Source organism: Microtus pennsylvanicus, chromosome 10 (genome assembly GCF_037038515.1).
Source record: "Microtus pennsylvanicus isolate mMicPen1 chromosome 10, mMicPen1.hap1, whole genome shotgun sequence".
NCBI lineage: Eukaryota > Metazoa > Chordata > Mammalia > Rodentia > Cricetidae > Microtus > Microtus pennsylvanicus.
Window position 1 is genome coordinate 49,217,269 of NC_134588.1, and position 23,256 is coordinate 49,240,524.

The following is a 23,256-nucleotide window of genomic DNA, read 5'->3' on the forward strand; positions in this document are numbered from 1 at the left end:
ACCCCCAACCAAAATCAAAGCAGCTGAACCTAGCTGATAGTTCTCAGGTCTCATTGCTGTCTTTATGCCTCTGAGGACACCACCCTTTTTAGGGAGTCTTCTGGAACAGCAACATGCACCAGCAGAGCTCGGGGTGACCAAGAACAGGCAGTAGACTCCCTCGGGGTGACCAGGTCCAAACAGCAGACTCACTCCAAGCCCTGTCTTTCCATCCCTTATCTTTATTTGGGTCAAGCCTTGGTACTGCTAGCCAAAGCTTCCTCGTAGCTGACGCGGGATCCGGGATGAGGGTGCGGGAGGTGGGCCCGGGGGCTCAGGAGCAGGCGGGCAATGGACCTGCCACGGAGCCGGATCTCTCTGAGGGGAAACCTCTGACTGCCCTGGACCCAGGGTCTCTTCCGGCAAAGATGCCTGTCCCCAAATTCCCTCGGGTTGTCGCGCTCACACATCCCTCCCCTTGAAGCCACAAAAGCATCTTTGCCCTCATTATTCCGTAAAACTTCAGGAAAATCCCTAGTAAGCTTGCTGGAAACTGGACTCACCGACCGACAACTGCCAATGACCAGGGCAGCACCCCCTTCCAGTCCCCCACGGATCACCTCCCCACACCCACGATCGCTAGGTCCCCGTGCATAGGAGATCCCTGGAAGCACCCGGTGATGCCTGCCCGGCGGCTGAGCGCCAAGGGTTCCAGAGGGTCGCCAGAGCCAAGGTTCAGCCATGAAAGCAGGAGGGATCCCCGGAAAGTGGTGTGGGGAGCCGATGGGCGGGGATGGGGGAGGTGAGGGGCTCCAGGAACCGGCAACCACCCGACCGCGCCCCTAGAAGCTACCGCAGCTGGAATCAGGAGGATGCAGAGCGTGGAGCGCGGTGCGCTGCGCAAGGTGGCGCGGGGGCGCACTTACCTGGGTGTTCAGTCGCCCTCGACAGTGCTCTGGCGCCCGGCACATCCACGCTCCCAGCCTGGTGATCCGCCTCCTGTGCAGCCGCACCGCACCGCTCGCTCTGCGTGGGCGATTGATTGCCCTGTAGGTCCCGAGGTGCAGGCTGCTCAGCTCCGCCGTGGCTCCCGCGCGGCACTGCCTCGGGCTCTGCGCGCCTTCCTTCCAGCGCCAGCCGCCCGGCCGGCCCACGTGAGGCTGCTCTGCCCGCCCCGGCTCTGAGAGAGCGCTGGTCGAGTACCCAGCCCAGAACCTCCTGCCTCCTCCAGGTGGCCTGGGATGGGGGCAGGTATCAAGAGACCTGACTGGCGCTGGCGGGAGTCCTGGAAGAACCCCCAACCCGCAACGAGAATTGCATTTAGGGATCTACTAAGTCCGCTGGCGTGTTAGTCTAGAAAACACTCTTCACCCAGCTCAGCTGCCTTTTAGCCCAAGAAAAGCAAACCTCAGGAGTCGCAGGGACAACTCAGTAGTGAGGACTTGGCGAGCTGTAAATGGGGTCCAGCGTGGAAAATCTAGAATGAAAATTTAGGCGCCAGAGAGTGTCGCTGTCCACTGAAGAGGGAGCGCCTCAACAGCTACCTCAAAGGCTAGATCTTTGTGCTATTCCCAGGCCTGGGAGTCTAACGACACCCGAGGAACCTACCTTTGATGTACAAGGTCCTTGTGGAGGAGGCAGAGTTAGAGTGTGTGCTTACCTAGCCCTGTGATGTCAGACCTATCAGAAAAGGGACAAGAGAAACATGAGCGGTGCTGGGGATTTCATAACTGTCGTCTTAAAATTTTTTTTTCTTTAACGTACTATGGCTTCCGTGTGAAGGTCAGGGGACAACTCGCAGGAACCAGTTCTTTCCTTACACAACGTTAGTCCCAGGGCTCGGGGTCAATAACAAGTGTCTTTAACCTCTGAACCACCTCACCAGCCCCTCCTTAATGTCTTCAGAGCCTGAGAGTCGCCTGTGAACTGTACCCCAAACAGGAAAATCGTGAGAGCAGTTGTTGGAAGATTCGGAGAACAGGGCAGGACGAGAGTGAAGGAGCTAGCCTAGTCAAGGTTTCCAGGCCAGAATCCCTTCCTCAGGATTCTCTGTCAGTCCTGTTCAGACTGAAGGTTTGGAGGAAGGAACGGGGTCACTCAGGATAAACTCAGTGAGGGAGCATCCATCCCACTGGATCAACTATATTTTCTTTTTCACACTCAGGGTAGTCTGGTACGATTCAAGGAAAAGATGACTATTTGAGAAACAAAATAAAACCCGGAACACGAGAAATTGTAGGTTCCCAGTCTGACCAGATTCATCAAGGAATAAGAGAGATGTCATCAGGATAGATAGGCTCCTTCATCATTCTCAATCCGTTATTTTAAAGAAATGACTATGTAAGGCCAGTTCCCCCCACCTGGTCACTATAGGGGAACTTCTGTGGTTCAGCTCTTCGTTACTGTCTCTTTCCGGGTTGTAAATATAAAGTCCATTTCCACGTATCACCCTCTTCTCTGCACAATAAGATCTCACACCTGCATTCCTTTCTCACCTCTTTTCCGAAGACAAAACAACAAAATATGAGAATCTTGCAATTTTATTGCAGACCTTTAGACAGAAAAAGAAGACGACATCTGCACATGGGTTAACCACTCACTATAAGTCAAACATCGATGTAATTACCACCCGAGTTATTGCCAGAACCCGAGGCCTCTTCTACACCTATCCAGTTCCCAAGTCCCGGAGCCACCATCCTAACTTTGTCATAACCTCATGTGTGTCTAGGTTTTGTCTATTTGCGATACATCTCTAAATGACATCATTACGTTTCCTCGCTTTTAAGCTTTCTATAAACAATAACAAAGCAAATATTTACATTTTTCACCTATGCTTTTATTTGGTTTGTGGGAACTGCCTCTTTTGCTACATGTGGTTGTTTGTTCCTTTTTCATGCTATTTGATATTCCTTTCTATGAGCACGTCGCTATCCGGTCATGGTTTAGACAGATGGTTTCCAGATGGTGCCACAGGAGACTGTGAACTGCCTGACATCATACTCCTGTCCTTTGGGAGAGCATGCGCACTCTTGACTGCTGAGCTTGCTCTCTGGTCCTTACAGGTGGTTTTGAGAAACAGTACAAAGAAGGCTAGGAATGTGGCTCCGTGGGCAGAGCATTTTTTTGGCATGTGCAAAGCTCTGGGCTCCACCTAACACAAACCCACTGTGCCAGTGCATGCCTGTAACTGGAGAGGGATTTTTCCTTGGGAAAAAAATGACAGGAGAAGAAAAGGAAGGAGGATCAAAGGTTCAACGTTACCCTCTACTACAAACTGAGTGTGAGGCCAATCTGGGGGACACAAGACTATCTCAAAATAATAACGATATTAATAAATATTACAAATAAATCTCAGGCACTCGGGTGCCCTTTACCTAGTTTCCCCTATTGGTAACAGCTTGAGAATTTCAGGACAAGATTTCAGGGTGACTATTGTCACCAACACGGTCAAGATACAAAACATATCTATACCACTAGCATCCCCCTTAGCGTCCTTTGTAGACAAACTTCCTTCCCTTCTGCACCTCCCCCTACGTCTAGCTTCTAGAAACAGTTTCCTATGTTGGTTTTCCTTTCCAGGAATTTGTGATTTTAAGAACGCTTTACAAATGAAGCCATTTAGTCATTCCCTAGAGAGTCCTCCATGCTGTCTCACGTATCAGTGTTTACATTATTATTATTATTATTATTATTATTGCGGAGCAATATTCCAAGGCCTGCATGTGCCACAGCTTGTTTAGGTGTTCTCTCATTGCAAACTGTTTGTAGTTTGGGGCTACTACAAATGAAGTTGCCATAAACATTCACAGCCTGGATTGTGCATGAACCCAATTTTTCTATCTTCAGGATGGATGCCCTGTGTTAGCACCACAGCATTAGCTGGACTGGGCAGTGTTTGTGCACATGTGTAGTTCATTTCACTTAACACGGTGTCCTCCTGGTTCATCCACCTTGTTCAAGAAACAGGATTTCCTTTTTACCTAGGGTAGAAGAATCTACTGTGTAGAAGTCACATCCTTTCTCCCCCCTTCTCATCTCCTCCCCTCCCCTCCCCTCCTCTCCTTTCCTCTCCTCTCTTCTCCTCTTCTCTCTTCCTCTCTTCTCTTCTCCCCACCTTCTTAAAACAGGGTCTTAGATGTAGGCAGACTGGCATTGAACTTGAGATCTTTCTGCCTTACTATCCCAAGTGCTGGAGTTATAGGTATGCACCAGCTAATATCATATTGTTTTATCCATTCATCTGTCTGTGGGCATTTATTACCTAGGCTAAGGTAGTTAATGCTGAAATGAAGAAAGAGTGTGGCTATTTCTCCAAGATATTGGAGCGCCACAATTTGCAAATGCTTGTTTCTCCACCAGCATTTGTTAGCTTTTGATAAACACCATCCTAACTAGTGTGAGGTAATATCTCTGTGTGTCTTTGATTTGCATTTTCCTGTTTTTTCTTTTTTTAAAAGTGATGTTGATAACCTTTTCTTATACCTGCTGGCTTTGGAGATACTTTTATTTAATTTATTTGCCTAAAATATTGAGATCATTTTTCTATTTCTATAAAATATGGCATTGATATTTTGATAGAAGGTACCAAGTCTGCAAACCACATTGGAGAGTATGGTGTTTTCACACTGTTAAGTCTTCTAGTTTGATCCTTTTGCTTCACACGTGCTAGAGAAGTGCCCTGCCACATGGTTCCTCCAAGACCTTGCATTTTCTTTGGTTATTTCATTAATGTTTATCATGTAGACTATACATATCATTTATCTCCTTTCTTGGTTGCTAAATATTTGTGGTTTGATGCTGTTGTAAATGGAGCTGATTTCCTAGTTTCTTTATCAGGTAGTGATTTGGTTGTGTTTTGGTCTTAGTTTTCGTGTTTTTTGCTTTCTAGTTGTTTTGCTTGTTTTGGTTTGGTTTTTGAGACAGGGTTTCTCTGTGTAGCCTTTGTTGTCCTGGAATTTACATTGTAGACCAGACTGGCCTAAAACTCATAGAAACCCATCTGCCTTTGCACCTTGAGTGCTAGAATTAAAGGCATGTTTTTAATCTAGAGTCTTATTAAGGAGGTAGGGTAGCTTGGTACTTAATGAGTAGCCCAGGCTGGACTTGAACTTATAGAAATCCTTCTACTTTAGCCTAGCACTAGGATAACAGGACTGCACCACCGTGCCTGGTGTGTATGTGTGTATATATGTAAGTATGCGCATATAATTGATTTTTATTTGTTTATTTACTTTTTTTAATTTTTTATTGAGAAAAAGGAAAAAGAAAGTTTCCGTCTCCTCCCAGCCTCCCATTTTCCTCCCCCTCCTCCCACCCATTATTTGTTTATTTTTGAAACAGGACCCAAGATAGCCCAAGCTGCAATTAAACTCCCAATCCTCTGTTTCCACCTCTCAAGTGGGATTATAGGCTAGGTGGGTGCCACCGTGACAACTTTTATGAATATTCTATATACTGGAGATGGTCTGGTTATTAATAATTATGTTTATTTGTGGACTGCTTAGAGTCTTTCTGTATTCACTTATTTTATTTTTAATTTTTGAGATATAGTTTCATGCAGCCCGAGCCGGCCTCAAATTTGATACATAACTGAGGTTTCCTTTGCATTTATGAACCTCCTGCCTCTACCTCCTGAGTGCTACGATTATCGGCATCTGTTGCTTTACCTGGTTTATGGGGCCCCAAGGATGAGGCCCCAGGACTTCACAAAAACTAGACTAGCGGTATGAGTGATATCCCTAGCTGAAGTCTTCCTACATTTTACCTGATGATAATTTGTTAAGCTTCTTTAAAAAACAAAAAAGAAATCAATTTAGGTCTGTAATTGTGCATGTGTGTCTTTTACCGTCTTTCATTTTGATATGTGTGTAAGGCTTGTTTCCTTGGGATGAATTGAAAATTATCTTCCTCTACTATTTTCTGGAAGAGATATGATGTTAATTCTTTAAATGGCTGGTAGAATTTTTCTGTAGAACTGCTTTTGCCTGAACACTTCTTTTTCAAGATGTCTTAAATTTACAAATTCAAAAGGCCACAAGGATGCTTAGCCTCTGGGTTGCCAGCTGTGGCCATGTTGGAGTCTGAGGGATGTGCCCCCGTGGGGCCATGCTGACCTGAGTGGCCTGTGCTGCTACCCAAGGGCCATAGTGTTGTCTGGGCCACAGCTGCTGCTGAGGACCATATCTGGATCCATGGCCCTACCACAGCCAGGGTCTGCGTCAATGTCCCTGGCTCTAGTTACTGCCAAATGCAGTGTAGTTGCTTAAGATCTGAGCTAACACCTGAGGCCATGTTGGTGCCCGTAGGCCATGCTGTCCCCAGGGTCATACAGATTGGGGTGGCCTGCGCTGCCACCTGGGGCCATGTTGATGTCCAGGGCCCAAGCTGGGGCCATGTCTGGGTCCGTAGCCCTGCTATTGCCAGGGCCTGTGTTGAGGTCCATGGCTCCTGTTACTATCAAAAGACATGTGGCTACCCCAGGGTCTGGACCGCCACCTGGAGCAATTTTGGAGCAGCAACCATGCTGCTGCTGGGCCCTTGACAAACCGAAATGCCTGCGCTGATACCCAAGGTCTTGGAGACATCCAGGCTCAGGCTGCTGCTGCTGGCCATATCTGGGTCTGTGGTCCTGCCACAGCTGGGGTCTGTGTTGATATCCATTGCCCGTTATGCCAATATCCATTAACACAGGGACCCATGAGAACCATGTGTTGAGCCGTGTATTGAAATACGAGGGCCATGCTGAGCTGTCCCGAAGAGAGCAAACCTCCATCTTTAGCAGAGAACTGACCCTGGATAATAGACCCAACTCCAGAAAGCCAGCACCGCCATTAATAGAAGAGCCCCGCTCCAAAGCTGGCTCTGACCAGCTCAGCTACCACCCAGACACCCATCCAGGCCTTTGAGTTGGAGCTCCCAGCATCCACCCCATCTATGATCTGCTGAGTAAACTGTAAAGGGACTGGCCCTGTGGTATCATAACAGCACAATCTCCATGACTCGGGACAACTGCAGGATAGCCACAGGAGTTTGGGTGAGGGTCCAGTGTTGATGGTACACCAGAAGCCAGAGGCCTTGAACCTGACCAACAACATTAAACAGTGGACATTTGCAAATAAAGCTGTGTGGACAAAAGGGTTTACTGAACGACACACAGCAGCTCCCAATGCTGCCAAGATGAAGGAAGAGGTGGTAGGTGATGGAGAGGAGGGAGAGATGGAGGAGCCAAGTGTTGCTTTGTTTGTTTGCTTTTTACTTTTTCGGTTTTTTGTTCTTAAATTAATACTCTTATTTGCATTTTAAACTTTTTATTTTTATCTTATTTTTATTTATTTAGTTTTCTTAGTTTTCTTTTGGGGGGAACATTACAGTGGTGAGGGATGGGTACGGAGGGACTGGGAAATGAGTGGGATTGGGGTTCATGATGTGAAATTTCCAAAGAATCAATAAAAATAATACATTAAAAAGTTGCAAATCCGATGTCCTTTGTAGCTGGGGTGCTGTTCAGTTGTCTTCTTAGTGGGGGAGTGCAGTTTGCACTTGGTGACATTGCTCCCTTTGCTCCAGCTTGTCAAGCTGTGTGTGCAGAGTCTGCCATTCCGTTCCCTTCCATTCCCTGTGAAGACATCAGTGCTTACAGAGAAGCCTCATTTTGTCTTGGAAACACCGGTAATTTGTGTTGTCGCTACTATTTTTTCTTGTCATTCTTGTTTAAAGTTCGTTCTTTATTTATCTTCTTCAAATGTCTTCGTTTACTAATTTTTTTAAATTGTCAGCTTACTGATTTCTGTTTTTTCCCCCCTTATTATACTCCCCTCCTGCCAAGACAGTGTCTCATGTAGCCCAGGCTAGCCCGATTTGCTATGTGACCAAGGAAAACCTTAAACCCTAATCCTCCTGCTTACATATCTGGGTTCTATGTTCTGCTAGGGAAGGAGCCAGGGTTTTGTGCATGCTAGACAAATTCTTGGCCACCTGCCCTGCATCTCCAGGCCCTGTCCTGTCTTCTTCCTCCTTTGGGTTTATTTTTTTCCGTCTCCGAGTTTTTTGATATAGATGCTTAAATTACTAATTTCAGATTTTTCTAATATATCCCTTTTAGTGTTGTATAAAGTTCCCCCCATCACTGTTTTAACACCACCCCACAAATGCTGGAGGTGCAGGCATGTGTATCTCTGCCTGGCTTTTTATGTTTCTGGTGCTGGGGACCAAATTTAGTCCCTCACGCTGGGACAGTAAGTGCTCTTAGTCACTGAGATCTTGCCTTTCCTTCCAAGATAGTTTGATGTTACCAGCATATTGGGAGGGGAGAGCTCTTCATTTAAGACAGGGGTACCTGGTGGAATCATTCTGAGATATTACCATGGACTGAACGCTTACGCCCCAGGAAAAGGTTCAAACCACAGCCTCGAAGGCAACTCTATCAGGAGCAGGGGCTTTGCAAGGGTGGGGCTTCCCTAACAGGATTAGCCCCTTTATAGTGGGGTCCCAGGGAGTTCATCCACCCCTCTTCCAGTGAAGACACAGAAAGAAGGCTTCATCTATGATCTAGAAAGCATTCTCCCCCAGACACAGTCTCCCAGTGTCTCCACTGAGGAGTCATAGCCTACAGAACCGTGGGAGGTGCGTTTCTATTGCTTATAAGCCCTTCAGTCTGTGATATTGTTACAACAGCCTGGACAGACTCAGGCAGATATGAAGAAGGGGGGGTGCTAATTTAATTTCTTGCATTTATCCAACTCTGCCATCTGGCCGTCAAGACACATGACATCAGAGCAGATTCAACTTTTCCTCTCTAAAGATATCAAGTATTGTTTAACCGGTGATTAAGACCAAGTCTTTCTCTAGAGGGGAGCCAGATTAAAAAGTCCAACTCCCTGGCCTCTCCTTTGCAGGCTCACAGTCTTTTATTCACAATTTAACTTTCAAAACCCTGAAGATCAGCATGGTAGAAAGATGCACTGTTCAAGTACAGTCCCCGAGCTGAACTGATGAGGAAGCAAAATTAAACCGCAGTAATGTGTCTTTATCTCACTTGATGCTAATATTACTGCAAAATCTAGATATACTTGATTGCAGGTTTTATCAGTGTTATGCTAACCAACAGGAAGTACATAGGCCTTACCTCTGTGAAATTAGAGCCCTGGATTATTTTTCGTGGGAAAACCTGGGCAAACATCCACTCACCCCAGACAGGGCAATGGTGATAGAGCAAAGCCGCAGTCCCATCCAGGTCCAGCTCGGTGAGCCAATGCCTACACTGACCTTCCTCACAGTGGGACAGGCGAGGGATTACAGCTGTGAGCATGCTACACCAGCACCACGGACCACACGCCTTTGTCTTTCTACAACGTCATTTCACTGAATAACAATAAACTACAAGCTGTGCCAGCTTTGCTGGCTGAAATTTGCCAAGTAGTCTGTTTCCTTTGTTAGCCGCCCACTGGCAAGCAGCCTCTTCTATGCCTATCTTCATTACTAATATCAACTCTCAGATTACACATTACATATCACGTGGTGTTTATATATTCAGTGTACACACACACACACACACACACACACACACACACACACACACACACACATTTATAGAAAGGCAACGCAAGAGTTAAAGGGGTCAACACAGAGCCCAGAGAGTTCTAAGAGGCATCACTGGAGGCAGAAGCAGAGGGTTGACTGATGGAGGAAGGGCATTGGCTAATAAAGGAACTGCCCTGGCCCATCTCATTGGTTAGGAGATAGGTGGGAGGAGTAAACAGAACAAAACGCTGGGAGGAAGAGGAAGTGAGCTCAGACTCGACAGCTCTCCTCTCCAGAGCAGACGCCTTCAGAGAGACGCCATGCTACCTGCTCCAGGGAAGACGCACGCTATGAAGCTCCGACCCAGGATGGACTTAGGCTAGAATCTTCCCGGTAAGCGCACCTAGGGGCGCTACACAGATGATTAGAAATGGGCTAAATTAATATGTGAGAATTAGCCTAGAAGACGCTAGGTAGAAATGGGCCAGAGCAGTGTTTAAATGAATACAGTGTCTGTGTAATTATTTCGGGGCATAAGCTAGCCGAGCCGGGCAGGCGGCTTGGGGTTTTGGGGACACAACCCTGCCGCCGCTCCATATTACTACAAATGACGCCCAGACGTGTGGCTAAATGAGTCCACAGAAAGCCTGAGAAAGCTTGGAAAAGAATAGAGTAAAGCATGTTTCTTATGGCAATTTCTTGGGTCTGCTCTGCTTGCTAGAGGCAAGCAAGCGCCTCATCTAAGAGAGGCTTCCTGACTCAGCTTCAGCTGCAAATCCCTGCAGCTCATTAAGAGGTCCTGCCACGAAACACTTAAATGGTGTTGACGAAAAGCTGAATGCATGCTTTTCGGTTTTCAGCCGTAGCAGGAAAAAGCTGCGCCATTTAAAAATGCCGGCTTTCTGGGCCATCCTGCCAGGGCAAACTCTGACTGTTTGAGGCAGGAGGGCCAGCTACAGAGAGAGGACTTGAGTGTTGTCTGTTGTAGCTCGCTGGCTGGCAGGGACCTTGAAAGGCCACGAGGCTGGAAAGTTAAGGAATGGACTGGATCTAGCTGGCAAAGCCACACCTTCAGTCCTACTGATATTGCTTGGTAAATTAAAGGCTCTTGTGGTCAGAAAAACAGAGAGAGATACAGTAAAGAGATTCAAAGACAAAGAAAAATTTTAAATGATTTACAGTGTTAAAAATATATGCAGACTAAAAGTTAAAATTCTTAAAGTAAACCTCTGTGACTTCAAGGTGTGGTAGCACACGCCTTTAATCCCAGTGCCTAGAAGGCAGAGACGAACAGATCTCTGTGAGTTCAAGGTGTAGTGGCAAACACCTTTAATCCCAATGCCTGGGAGGCAGAGACAGGCGGATTTCTGAGAGTTCAAAGACAGCCTGGTCAAAGATGTATGCTCAAAAAGCAAAAAGTTGAGACGCCAAGGACAATGGCACGCGGTTTTGATCCTATGCAATGTGCTGGCTTGGTGGGAGCCTAGCCAGTCTGGATGTTCACCTTCCTAGATATGGATGGAGGGGGGAGGACCTAGGACGTACCACAGGGCAGGGAACCCTGACAGCTCTTTGGACTGGAAAGGGAGGGGGAGAGGAGTGGGGGGAAGGGGAGAGGGGTGGGAGGAGGGGGAGAAGAGTGGGAGGAGGGGGAGAGAAATGGGAGGCTGGTGGGAGGAGGTGGAAATTTGTTTTTTTTTTTCTTTTCTTTATCCTCCTTTTATCAATAAAAAAATTAAAAAAAAAAAAAAAAGCAAAAAGTTAACCTAGAAATGTCACAGCTGAGATTCTTAAGCGCCTAGTGATTTAAAGGCGCAAATCAAAAGTGCTCCTGGATAGTAAAAAATTGCAGATTCACAATAGGACAGATTCAGACCACTGAATGAGTCACACTGTTGGATGAATGTACGTTGGCTTGGGAGAGAGAAGAAAAAGAATATAGAGAATAAAGTTAATGGTTTAAAAAGAAAAAAGTAAAAGTAAAGTCTTTAAAGAGACAGAGTACAGATAATTATAGATATAAATAAAAATAAGTCGCATAAAGATGGAAAATTCACAGAGAGTCTGGATTATGTACATTGTGTTTTCTTTAAAATTTTTGACTGTGAAGGAGCTAAGTACAGAGAGAAATTTCATTATATGGGCTGCCAAGTGGAACCAGAATGGATATCATGAGGGTATGACTTTGAAATTTGGATCTAAGGACATGATGCTTTGGAAAGGAGTTTCTTATTTTGTTTTCACAGAGGATGAGACTCTATGGATTTCTTCTATTCCGATTTGGTATGATGGACCACGTCCTCCTGAAGGGTTGCTGTGAACATCTTCAGAAAATTGCTTTGCTCAACTGCCAACTGAGATAAACCTGGCACACAGGTTACACCCTAAATAATCTGATTAACGTCGCCCCCATTCAGCAGGAAGCAGTTTGGAGAGAAAAAACTGCGCCCATGTTCCCAAATATGGTTTATAAATGTTCTTTTACATTTAAAGGGGGATATGATATAGACATGAATAATTTGCATTAGTATAGATTTTGCTTTATTGATAGAGATTTACGGTCAATTTTGTTATATGTATAAATGTTTCTGATGTAACTTTTACTTGATAACTGTTTTGTTATATGTAATTTTGCTATGTTAAAGTTAAAGCTTTTTTTTGTTTGTTTAAACCGAAAAAGGGGAAATGATGGAGGAAGGGCATTGGCTAATAAAGGAACTGCCCTGGCCCATCTCATTGGTTAGGAGATAGGTGGGAGGAGTAAACAGAACAAAACGCTGGGAGGAAGAGGAAGTGAGCTCAGACTCGACAGCTCTCCTCTCCAGAGCAGACGCCTTCAGAGAGACGCCATGCTACCTGCTCCAGGGAAGACGCACGCTATGAAGCTCCGACCCAGGATGGACTTAGGCTAGAATCTTCCCGGTAAGCGCACCTAGGGGCGCTACACAGATGATTAGAAATGGGCTAAATTAATATGTGAGAATTAGCCTAGAAGATGCTAGGTAGAAATGGGCCAGAGCAGTGTTTAAATGAATACAGTGTCTGTGTAATTATTTCGGGGCATAAGCTAGCCGAGCCGGGCAGGCGGCTTGGGGTTTTGGGGACACAACCCTGCCGCCGCTCATATTACTACAGTTGACATTGCTGTACCCAGTTACTGCAGTGGTTAGCTGAACACTTAACCAACCCCATGGGAAAGTCTGTAGATGCTTTCAGGGTAAACCACTACAGGGTTGAGGCAGGCCTCAGGGTTGAGCTGAGCTGCTGAGGTGGGGTACAGGACTCTGGAAGCAATAGGGATGAGATTCAGATGTGGTCCAGATGGATGGACAGACAGATAGATGAGTGGCTATTTGGGTAGTCTATGTCGGTAGTGCTGAATTGAGCAGGAGGCATGCAGAAAATTAGGGATTCTCTGCTGTCAATCTTGAGGCATGCACACTAATGGCCATGTGACAGGCCAGTGGGGAAGCCACCATTGGTGTGTTAAGTGTTCATCGCTTTATGGAGCCCTGCTGAGGGTGTCTGGTGTGTCCTACAAGCTCTTGGGCATGGCCCTTCTGGTAGGACTTAATATGCCTGTGAGCTCATTTGTTCCCTATCTTCTCTGATGCATTTAGAGATGGAAGCATTCTCCTTTGGGATAGTTATTTACCAGCCTGGACCTGATGAATGGTGTCTACTTGATGACATGCAATCGCCCTGCCTCTGCCTTGCACTCAGAATGTGGCCTGGAAAGTGGAGGCACCCAGAGAAGGCACAGCCTAACAGCCGCTGGGTTCACAATATGGAGGCATTCAGAGCAGGACCAGCCTGACTTCCAGAGCTGCATGAGTGTAGGCGACATACCCTGCAGCTGTGTCTCCCAGAGTGGGTGACAACTTGTCCCACCTACGGTTAGCCTTCCACCTCCTGTAGACTCCAGAATGCCCAAGACACCTGTATCTGAGGGGCAGGATGGTGTAATGACGAGACTCTCAAGGGGAAGGGGTTCCCTGGACTTTTCCCCTTCTACTTTGGACTGTTAACAGCTGTGTTTCCATGGCTCTAGGTCTAGCTATCCTTGTATCTTTCTGCAAATTTTATTGTCAGGACTCTATGCCAAGGCATCTTGTAAGTTCCCCACCATCAGTGTTCTATGGCGGGGATGAGTACCTTGAGGATGTAGCTGTACCACATCGTGGACGCTGACTCTCTGTAAACTGTTATCTTATTAATTTCTTTTTTGTGTGTGTGTATGCATGTACTCTTAAAATCACTGAGCCTGGGTGGTGATGGCACATACCTTTAATCCCAGCACTTGGGAGGCAAGGTCAGGCAGATGTATGGATTGAAGGCCAGCCTGGTCTACAGAGTGATGATGGGGAATCTTTATCAGCCAATTATCTTTAAGAGGTGGGATGGCTTTCTGGGTACCCGGAGAAAAATGCTACATGGCCCACGTGTGCTCTCTCTCTCTGTGGTTCCCGCTCTACACAGTTGAGCTTGGACTTCTCGTTCCTGTTTTGTGATTTTGCCCCTTATAATAAAGAAAAATATAATTGCTCTATCTTTTAGCTAGTCTGGTTACTTTTTGACCTGAGATAATTCAACAGAGTGAGTTCCAGGACAGCCAGGGCTACACAGAGAAACCTTTTCTTGAAAAAACAAAACAAACAACACACACAACAATTGAGCCATCTCTCCAGCCCAGTAAATTGTTTTCTGTGAAATTAGAGGAAGGTTTTGTCACTACCAGGATATGAGAAGCAAAGGTGGAGAGAGGATAGCGATGGGTCCAGACATATAGAAGACTGAGTCGTCTACGTCCCTTAAGAAACCTTTTCCCAAATCTTGAGCAAAATTTCCAAGCTGACAGGCATTTCTGTGAGTGAATTTGTGAGGTGGGGGCAGGTAAAGAGAGCTGCCTTTGGACAATTTCCACGTGGGTCAATAAAGCAGCAGACCAGGCTAGAGAGACGGCTCAGAGGCTAAACACTTGGAAGCATAAGGAGCAGTGCTCCCAAAATCTCCTGCAAATGTCTGCTGAGTGTGGCCTCCTGCCTGTAATTTCAGCCTTGGAGACAGAAACAAGAGACCCCCAGAGTAAACTGAGGCCCAGGATTGCAAGCTTGAGCCACCACACCTGGTTCAGAGCCAAGAAAATCTGACTACAGTATGAACTTCAGACTCTCATAGAAGTAGCGTACTTCCAATCCTTAAATCACTGGGGACATCTTATAAAAATCCTAATTCCAAGGGCTTGTGAGGGCAAGACTAGCCTTACATGCAGGTTTTGGGCTTGGTGAGAAACCCTTTCTCAATGAATAAGGTGAAAAAACAATTGAGGGTGATTCCTATCATCGGCCTCAGGCCTTCACATGCATGTACGTACATGTGCATTGTCTTAGTTAGGGTTTCTATTGCTGTGAGGAGACACCATGACCACAGCAACTCTTATAAAGGAAAACATTTAATTGGGGTGGCTTACAGTTTCTGAAATATAGTCCATTATCATCATGGTGCGACACGGCATTCAGGCAGTCATGGTGCTGGAGAAGGAGCTGAGAGTTCTTGATCTGCAGGCAACAGGAAGTTGACTGAGACACCGGGTGATAGCTTGAGCATAGGAGACCTCAAAGTCTGCCCCTAGAGTGACACACTTCCTCCAAAAAGGTCACACTTACTCCAACAAAGTCACACCTCCTAATAGTGCCACTCCCTTTGGGGACCATTTTCTTTCAAGGCACCACTTGCATCACCTCATGTGTGCCCACACATATGCAGACATGCATACACATGTGCATACCACACACACATGAAAAAAATGTAAAGAAAAAAAGAGGCAGAACATGTGGATGCTACAGTCCAGAGGTAGAGAGGAAGCCGAGGGAGTTCTGAGAATCCTGGAATAGTAGAACTGTGTTGCTGACTTCAGTGGTACGGAGATTCTCTAGGCACCTCCAGAGGGGTTCCGGGCTCTTGTGTCTCAGAACAAGGAGGTAAGCACAGAGCAGAAGCAGGTCAGTTTCTTAGGAAAGATAAGCTTTCAATGGAGGAAGTAGGCTGGAGCAAAGGGGAAAAGTTAGCCCATGTTTCCACAGATGATCAGGGCATTTATGTCCCCATCCCTGGGATTTAGGTCTGTTTGTATAGCATGAACTTCTCTAAACATTTCTGCATGTTCTGTGTAGTTCTACATACAACCTCATGGATCACTCACATCATTAGTGTCTTTTAAAAGATTCATTCTATTTATTATGTATATAACATTCTGTCTACATGTTTGCCTGTAGGCCAGAAGAAGGTAACCCAATTTCAATACAGAAGGCTGTGAGCTACTATGTGGCTGCTGGGAATTGAACTCAGGACCTCTGGAAGAATAGCCAGTGCTCTTAACCACTGAGCCATCTCTCCAGCCCTCATTAGTGTCTTAAGTCTCCACCCATGAGTGGAGTATCCTAATGAACTGCAGGTCATCTTTGGACAATCCGGGTACCTCCACCTCTGTGGAGGCTGGGTTTAGTTCGTGGGTGGGGTGGGGTAGAAAGCTGTTTTAGCCTTCTTTTTTGCTAACTTTTTTCACATACTAATTTGTAAAGCTTTATTGGACTGGAGGGTGGCTCGGTGACTAAGAGCTCTTGCTGTTCTTCCAGAGGACCTGAGTTCAGGTCCCAGAACCCCTTCTCCTCCTCTTCCTTTCCTGCCTCGTTGCTTCCTCTCAGCAGGTCTTGGAACTGGGAGTCTTGTAAGAGGCAAGAAGTGATGTAAAGACCAGGAAGGCAATGGTTCAGAAGGTCTGAAGTTCATATGGTATTTAAATTTACTCAGCTGTGAATTCAGCTGAGTGGCTCAACTCTATAACAAGGGTACTCAGAAGGCTTAGGTGAGAAGATCGCTGCCTCACCCATGCCCACCCCCAATCTTCGCTTTGGTCCATCAGCTGAAAACTGGGAAAGAATTACAAACCTTACCTCTTAGGTTGTGCTGAGGCAGAGCGCTTTATCCTGCCGTTAGACATAGTGAGTGATTTTTAAAGCTACCATTTGTTGCGTGCTAAGACTTGCCCTGGGCCCTGACCCAGATGCAAGAGCTTCCTGTTCCTGTGACTGGTCAGGTGTCCTTTACACTATAGGTGGCCTTTCTGAGGAGGTTTCTGTTTGAATCTTTGCTTCTGACTCTTCTTACCTACCATTGGCAGACCTGCTGATGACCAAGATGAAGCAATCATTCACAAACCAGCATAGCTGCTCTGGGAGTGTGTGTGTGTGGGGGGGGGGTGTTCTATACACACTACTCACTGAAGAATGCTGTTCTGAAAAACATGAAGTACGACCAGCATGAAGTACTTTTGTCAGCAGCAGTAGGGAGACATAGCCCAGCACCTCCACCAGCAGCCTGAGGTCCCTTCCTTAGGGACTTCCACTCAGGAAGAATTGGATCCTTGACTCTGAAGGCACAGGAAGGAATTCCAGGATGCGTGAGAGTGAAACACAGTCAGTGGGTTTGTCAGAAGAAGAGAGAGAGTCCTGTTCAAGCATAAATGCAGGTGTGTAAGGAAGAAAGGAATGCTTAGGGAAGGAAAGCACACAACCTAATGACGCAAGTGATGGCCTCTCAGGAGGGGAGGGGTACTTAGGTGTTTTTTCAGGGCCTTCTATGCCATCCTGTGGCTTTCTAAGCCACATTGTTCAGCGGTTCCAACTGTTAAGCAAAGCTTAAGATTTAAGTGAAGTTTAAAAATAAGTCAAAATATATGAACTGGTTTATTTCTCTTATCCTGTGGATTTCCCCTGGTAAGTGAAATTGGAAGGTGGATTTATGACACACATGTATGGGACTTGGGACTGAGAGAGGAACGATAGCACAGTAACTAACAAGTGAGCCCAGGACGCCTGTTGTCTTCAAGGCCCTTGCTTGAGGTGTCTCTGGGGACACACATTATCTCTGTAGGTAGCAAGAAAGGTAATTCTTGATTCCAGACTGAATAGCTTCCTTTAATTTTTCCTGTCTTTCTAGTCTGTCTTAATTTTTTTGATTGTGGTGTGTGTGTGTGTGGTGTGTGTTTTGAGAGGGCAGATAATTATGTGTGTTTTCTGAGAGGGCAGATAAATTATGGGTGTATATGTATGTGTATGTGTGTGTTTTGAGAGGGCAGATAGATTATGGGTGTGTGTGTGTGTGTATGTGTGTGTGTGTGTGTGTGTATGGTGACCTGCAACCAAACTCAGGCTCTTTTCTCAGGAGTCATCTGCTTCATTTTTGGAGCAGAATCTCTCACTGGATCTTCGGCACTCACTAAGTGGGCCAGGCTGGGGAGTGAACCCCAGGGATCTCCTGCCTCCACCTCCCCAACTCTGGATTATAGCTGCCATGTCGGCTATCATGTCTGCATTTTCTTACATTGGTGCTAGGGATAGAACTCAGGTGTGTGTGGTAAGTACTTTACTGAACAAGTCATCCCCTCAGCTCCTGCCTCAGTATCCTGTTAGGATGTCTTAGTTTGTTTCTATCGCTGTGATAACCAAAAGCAACTTGAGGAGGAGAGGATTTCTTTCGCTTACAGGACACAGTCCATCCTCAGGGGAAGCTAAGACAGGGACACAAGGCAATAACCTGGATGTAGAAACTGAAGCAGAGACCACGGAAGAAGGCTGCTTACTGGCTTGCTTCAGCATTCTGATCTTCCAAACTCCCACAAATCATTCTTGAAGTGCTCAATAGCTTTCCCAGCCCAAAGTTCCAAGCGCTTCCCCCGGGCTACGAAGTGTGTGGTGCTGCGGGGATTTGTAGCACCGGGGTCCAGATTTAATAAAGCATCAGCCAGCACCAAGGATGTCCAGAGTCTCTGCTTCCATACGAAGCAGCTGACCTTCAATTTCCATTTGGTATGGGGCACCAGAAGGTATTTAAGGATGAATCTGTTCTTGAACGGAAAGTCACAAGAGAGCTACAGGTCATTCAGTAAATGACTAGGGAGCACTCTCAAATTCAGATTTATAAGCTGTGTGCTTGGGCCCTGTGACTTGTAACACTGCAAATTAAAGGAGAATTATTTAAAGAAATGAAATTTGCTAACCTTTGGACTATTTTTAGCTACCTGAAACAGACGAGTCATTAACATATTTATATTTCTCAGTCCAGTCTCCTTTCGGGAACTAATTCACAAGTCTGAGATTTCCTTCTCTGTGTCCATGAGATATGGGATTATTCGTCTGTGTTACTCATGGGAGTAGAGTGGAAAATATTGACATCAATATTATGCAAGAAGATCTGAAGAGAGCTAGAACTCTGTTGTGGGCGCTTTGGCCTTGCTTTGTTATCAAGGACAGCACATCTGTCCTCTGCAAAGATCCGCTGTTTGCCCTTGGCTAACACAACCTCCCACACTGTGTCAGCAAACAGGAAAACAGGCACGGGGAGAAAGGCCGTTTTCCACTAATATGCAACTGCGTGAGAGAGAATCACGGTGGACCCACTCTGAGCAGGGCAACCTAAGCAACACTTGATCTCCGTGGAAGACCTGTGTCCACAGCATTGCTAGTTCTGCCCAGTGGGCACTCACTAAAGGCAATTACAGCTGAAAAATCCCCCACAAGTCACCCCTGTAATCTCACCACTTGGGTGATATACAAGAGGCTTACCTTGGGTTTGTGGCTAGCCTGAGCTACATAGAAAAGACTGTGACAGCCTCAGTCATAGAGTGGGGCTGTCTCAAACAACGACAGAACACAACACATACATTTACTTGTCTTATACTTCATGTCTTGTTCAGCCAGTTGCTGAGCTCCCATAGAAATCTCTTTCCAGTTGCTCTCGGCACTGGCGTCATTTCTGTCCAGAGAAGAATCCTGGATCGATGTCGTTCAGCGTTGCTTTCTAAGACTTTCACAGCAGAAATGATGAGTTCGCTCTGACACGGGATGTTTCTCCAGTTCTCAAGTAGCAACACTGAACTTGCAGGCCCCATAGTTTTTGCAGCATATGCCCCATAAATCTATGTTCCTTCTCTATGCTTCCAACACAAAATTAAATTGTCTTGCTAATTGTACAGAAGAACTGGAGGCCTGGGGCGACAGTGTAACTGATAAGGCACTTTCCATGCAAGCCTGAGGACTGGACTTAGGATCCCAGAACACACATAAAAGCTGGTGGGCATGGCAGCCTCCAAGATAGCCTTCAAATCGCAGGGTCAAGCTGAGTAGCCAGGCTAGCTGAATGGGCTGCTCCAGGTTCAGTAAGAGACCCTGCCTCTGAATACAGGATGGGGAATGATTGAGGAAGATGCCTGTATCACCCTTGGATCTCCACACACGTAACAACACACATAAGTGCCCCACCTGTGAAAATGCATGCACCGCACACAACACACTAAAGACAAACACAGGTGTCTTTTCTCAGGCCCATCTGCTTCATCTTTGGGACAGAATCTCTCACAGGTGCTGCAGGGGTCACTAGGCAGGCCAGGCCAGGCTGTCCAGAGAGTCCCAGAGATCCTCCTGTCTCCACCTCCCAGCACTGGACTGCAGCTACCTTGTGGGCTATCACATATGGATTTTCTTACTTTGGTGCCAGGAATAGAACTTGGGTTCATGTGTGTGTGGCAAGCACTTTATTGAATAAGCCATCCCCTTGGCTCCCACCTCACTTTCTCACGACTGAGCTAATTGCTATAGCAAACAGGATGTCATAGTTTGTTTTCTGTGGCTATGAATGAACATTTTTCTTTTTAAGTTATAAAATTCTTTGCTTTGGCCTAAAGAGAATCCCAACCATTAAAAAAGAAGCATACCGTATTTGTATCACTAAACAAATTGGTAGCACGAAGTGTGGTAGTTCGAGGGGAAATGACCCCATAGGCTCATAGGGCTTGTCACTATGGGGAGGTGTGGCTTTGTTGGGGGATGTGTGTCTCTGGGGATGGACCTTGAGGTCTCAGACGCTCAAGCCAGGCCTAGAGGCTCAGTTCACTACCTGCTTCCTGTTGATCGAGGTGTAGAATCTCAGCTCCTTCTCCAGCACTATGTCTGCCTGCGTGCCTGCATGCTCCCCACCATGATGACAATGGAGTGAACCATGAGCTGTAAGGCAATTAAACATTTCCATTTTAAGAGTTGCCATGGCCATGGTATCTCTTCATAGCAATAAAAACCATAACTAAGTTGACTTTATTTGTGAATTCATTTTAACTTCAAATTAAGCAAATTTATTAAATAATGAAAATGAGTATTCCACAATAAATAACTCGCTTGGCAAAAAAAAGGATGTGAGGTTTGACTTGATCTCTGAGAAATGGAGCACTTATTCCAACAATACCTGTAGAATAAGGTCCAGTCAGGCTTCTGACCTTCCCTTCAACCCCTAACGAGTGCTATCTGCGGGGACCAGCAAGAACAGCTGAAAGAAAATCATTGCTTTCATTTTTTGGTCACATAAAAATGCTTACAAATCTCTTTTATACAAGTGAGGCCTTTTTTATATACAAAAACAGGGAAATGCAAATCAAGACAACTTTAAGATACTATCTTACACTTGTCAGAATGGCTAAAATAAAAACCACCAATGATAACCTTTGCTGGAGAGGTTGTGGAGAAAGGGGTACACTCATCCATTGCTGGTGGGAATGCAAACTTGTGCAACCACTTTGGAAAGCAGTGTGGCAGTTTCTCAGGAAATTTGGGATCAACCTACCCCTGGACCCAGCAATACCACTCTTGGGAATATACCCAAGAGAGGCCTTATCATACAACAAAAGTATATGCTCTACTATGTTCATAGCAGCATTGTTTGTAATAGCCAGAACCTGGAAACAACCTAGGTGCCCTTCAATGGAAAAATAGATGAAGAAAGTATGGAATATATACATATTAGAGTACTACTCAGCAGTAAAAAACAAGGACTTCTTGAATTTTGCATGCAAATGGATGGAAATAGAAAACACTATCCTGAATGAGGTAAGCCAGACCCAAAAAGAGGAACATGGGATGTACTCACTCATATTTGGTTTCTAGCCATAAATAAAGGACATTGAGCCTATAATTAGTGATCCTAGAGAAGCTAAATAAGGAGAACCCAAAGAAAAACATATAGGCATCCTCCTGAATATTAATCTTCACCAGGCGATGAAAGGAGACAGAGACAGAGACTCACATTGGAGCACTGGACAGAAATCTCAAGGTCCAAATCAGGAGCAGAAGGAGAGAGAGCAAGAGCAAGGAACTCAGGACCGCGAGGGGTGCACCCACACACTGAGACAATGGGGATGTTCTATCGGGAACTCACCAAGGCCAGCTGGCCTGGGTCTGAAAAAGCATGGGATAAAACCGGACTTAGCGAACAATGAGGACTACTGAGAACTCCAGAACAATGGCAATGGGTTTTTGATCCTACTGCACGTACTGACTTTGTGGGAGCCTAGGCAGTTTGGATGCTCACCTTACTAGACCTGGATGGAGGTGGGTGGTCCTTGGACTTCCCACAGGTCAGGGAACCCTGATTGCTCTTTGGGCTGATGAGGGAGGGGGACTTGATTGGGGGAAGGGGAGGGAAATGGGAGGTGGTGGCGGGGAAGAGACAGAAATCTTTAATAAATAAATTAAAAAAATATCAAGAACTTTAAGAGTATACAGCACATATATAAAAGACACACATACATATACACATATACACACAGACACATCCACATATATGTACACACATGCGTATGCACACACATGCATATGAACACACACACAATGTACACACATATGCATATACACATACACACATGTACATGCATATACACACATACATATGTATGCACATACACATATACACATACACACATGTACACGCATATACACACATATGTATGCACATATACATACATACATGTACACACATGCAGACACACGCACTCACTCATGCCTTCTGGTTTTACATCCAGCACAATAACTTGTATAGCTGAGCTCTTAATGCTTTCTGCCGGTGACAACGAAGTCCTAATTTGAACCAGAGAATCCCTTTAGCTTCCTTTCTGATGCCTGTTTCTACTTTATATCAAAGGCACAGAAGGAGAGTCATGCGGAGGGCTGCTTCCTTCTGAGGGACTTATTCCCAGTCCTGGTCCTCTGAGGCAAGAGTTCGAGTGTTCCTTTCGACTCAACCAAGCCACCCAGGACTAGATGAGAAGCCAAGTCAGCAGGAACATCTGTCACCCTTGACCCTTCTGCCTGAGCTGATGTCTTCACTTCTTCACTTAGGTGTGGAGTCGTCCCCTCCAGCACCATTCTGTGCTCTCAGGAAGAGGAAATCCATTACTTTACCCTGCTCTTTGGCTGTTTTTAAGTCGCTGTATGCATGCCAGCTCATGGAATTCTGACAGCTCCCACTAGAGTCTGTCACCACTGACCCTGGGGAGGACAAACAGCCTCCTGTGATGTGTAAGGGAACCAGGTGAGCAGGTATTGAGTCAGATCCCCGTTCTTTGAAACACACAGCCTGTCCTCCTTCTTTATACCAGTCTCAAACACCATCCCTGCTTCAGCCAGGGCTGACGGAAGGCCAGGCCCCAAAGGTAGGAAGCTGATGCACAGGCCTCCTAATGGAGCTTGACAGTGGCAAGACTAAAAAGCAGAAGCACAGCTCCCAGAGTCAGCATGGGAAAGCGCCCGCTCACCGCCTCTCCTGCTACCAGCGCTTTCTTTTAGAGAGCTGAACCATGAAGATTAATCTTTTCATAGAAACAGAGGCTGGAAGGAAAGCAGTGTTGCTGCAAGTGTGCTGAGAACAGGAAAGGAG

At 46.0% G+C, this 23,256-nt stretch overlaps 1 protein-coding gene across 2 annotated transcripts in view; it reads right to left on the reverse strand.

Annotated features, from left to right (window-relative positions):
* LOC142858705 (protein FAM163A) overlaps positions 1–1,126 on the reverse strand; it is a 76,277-nt gene extending 75,151 nt beyond the window's left edge. Inside the window, exon 1 of one of the 2 annotated variants that reach the window (XM_075988313.1) lies at positions 906–1,081. The gene's annotated coding sequence lies outside the window, so the exon portion shown is untranslated. Of the gene's footprint in view, positions 1–905 lie in introns of both variants that reach the window. The other variant, XM_075988314.1, reaches the window with a different exon arrangement.
* Between the last annotated feature and the right edge of the window lie 22,130 nt (positions 1,127–23,256).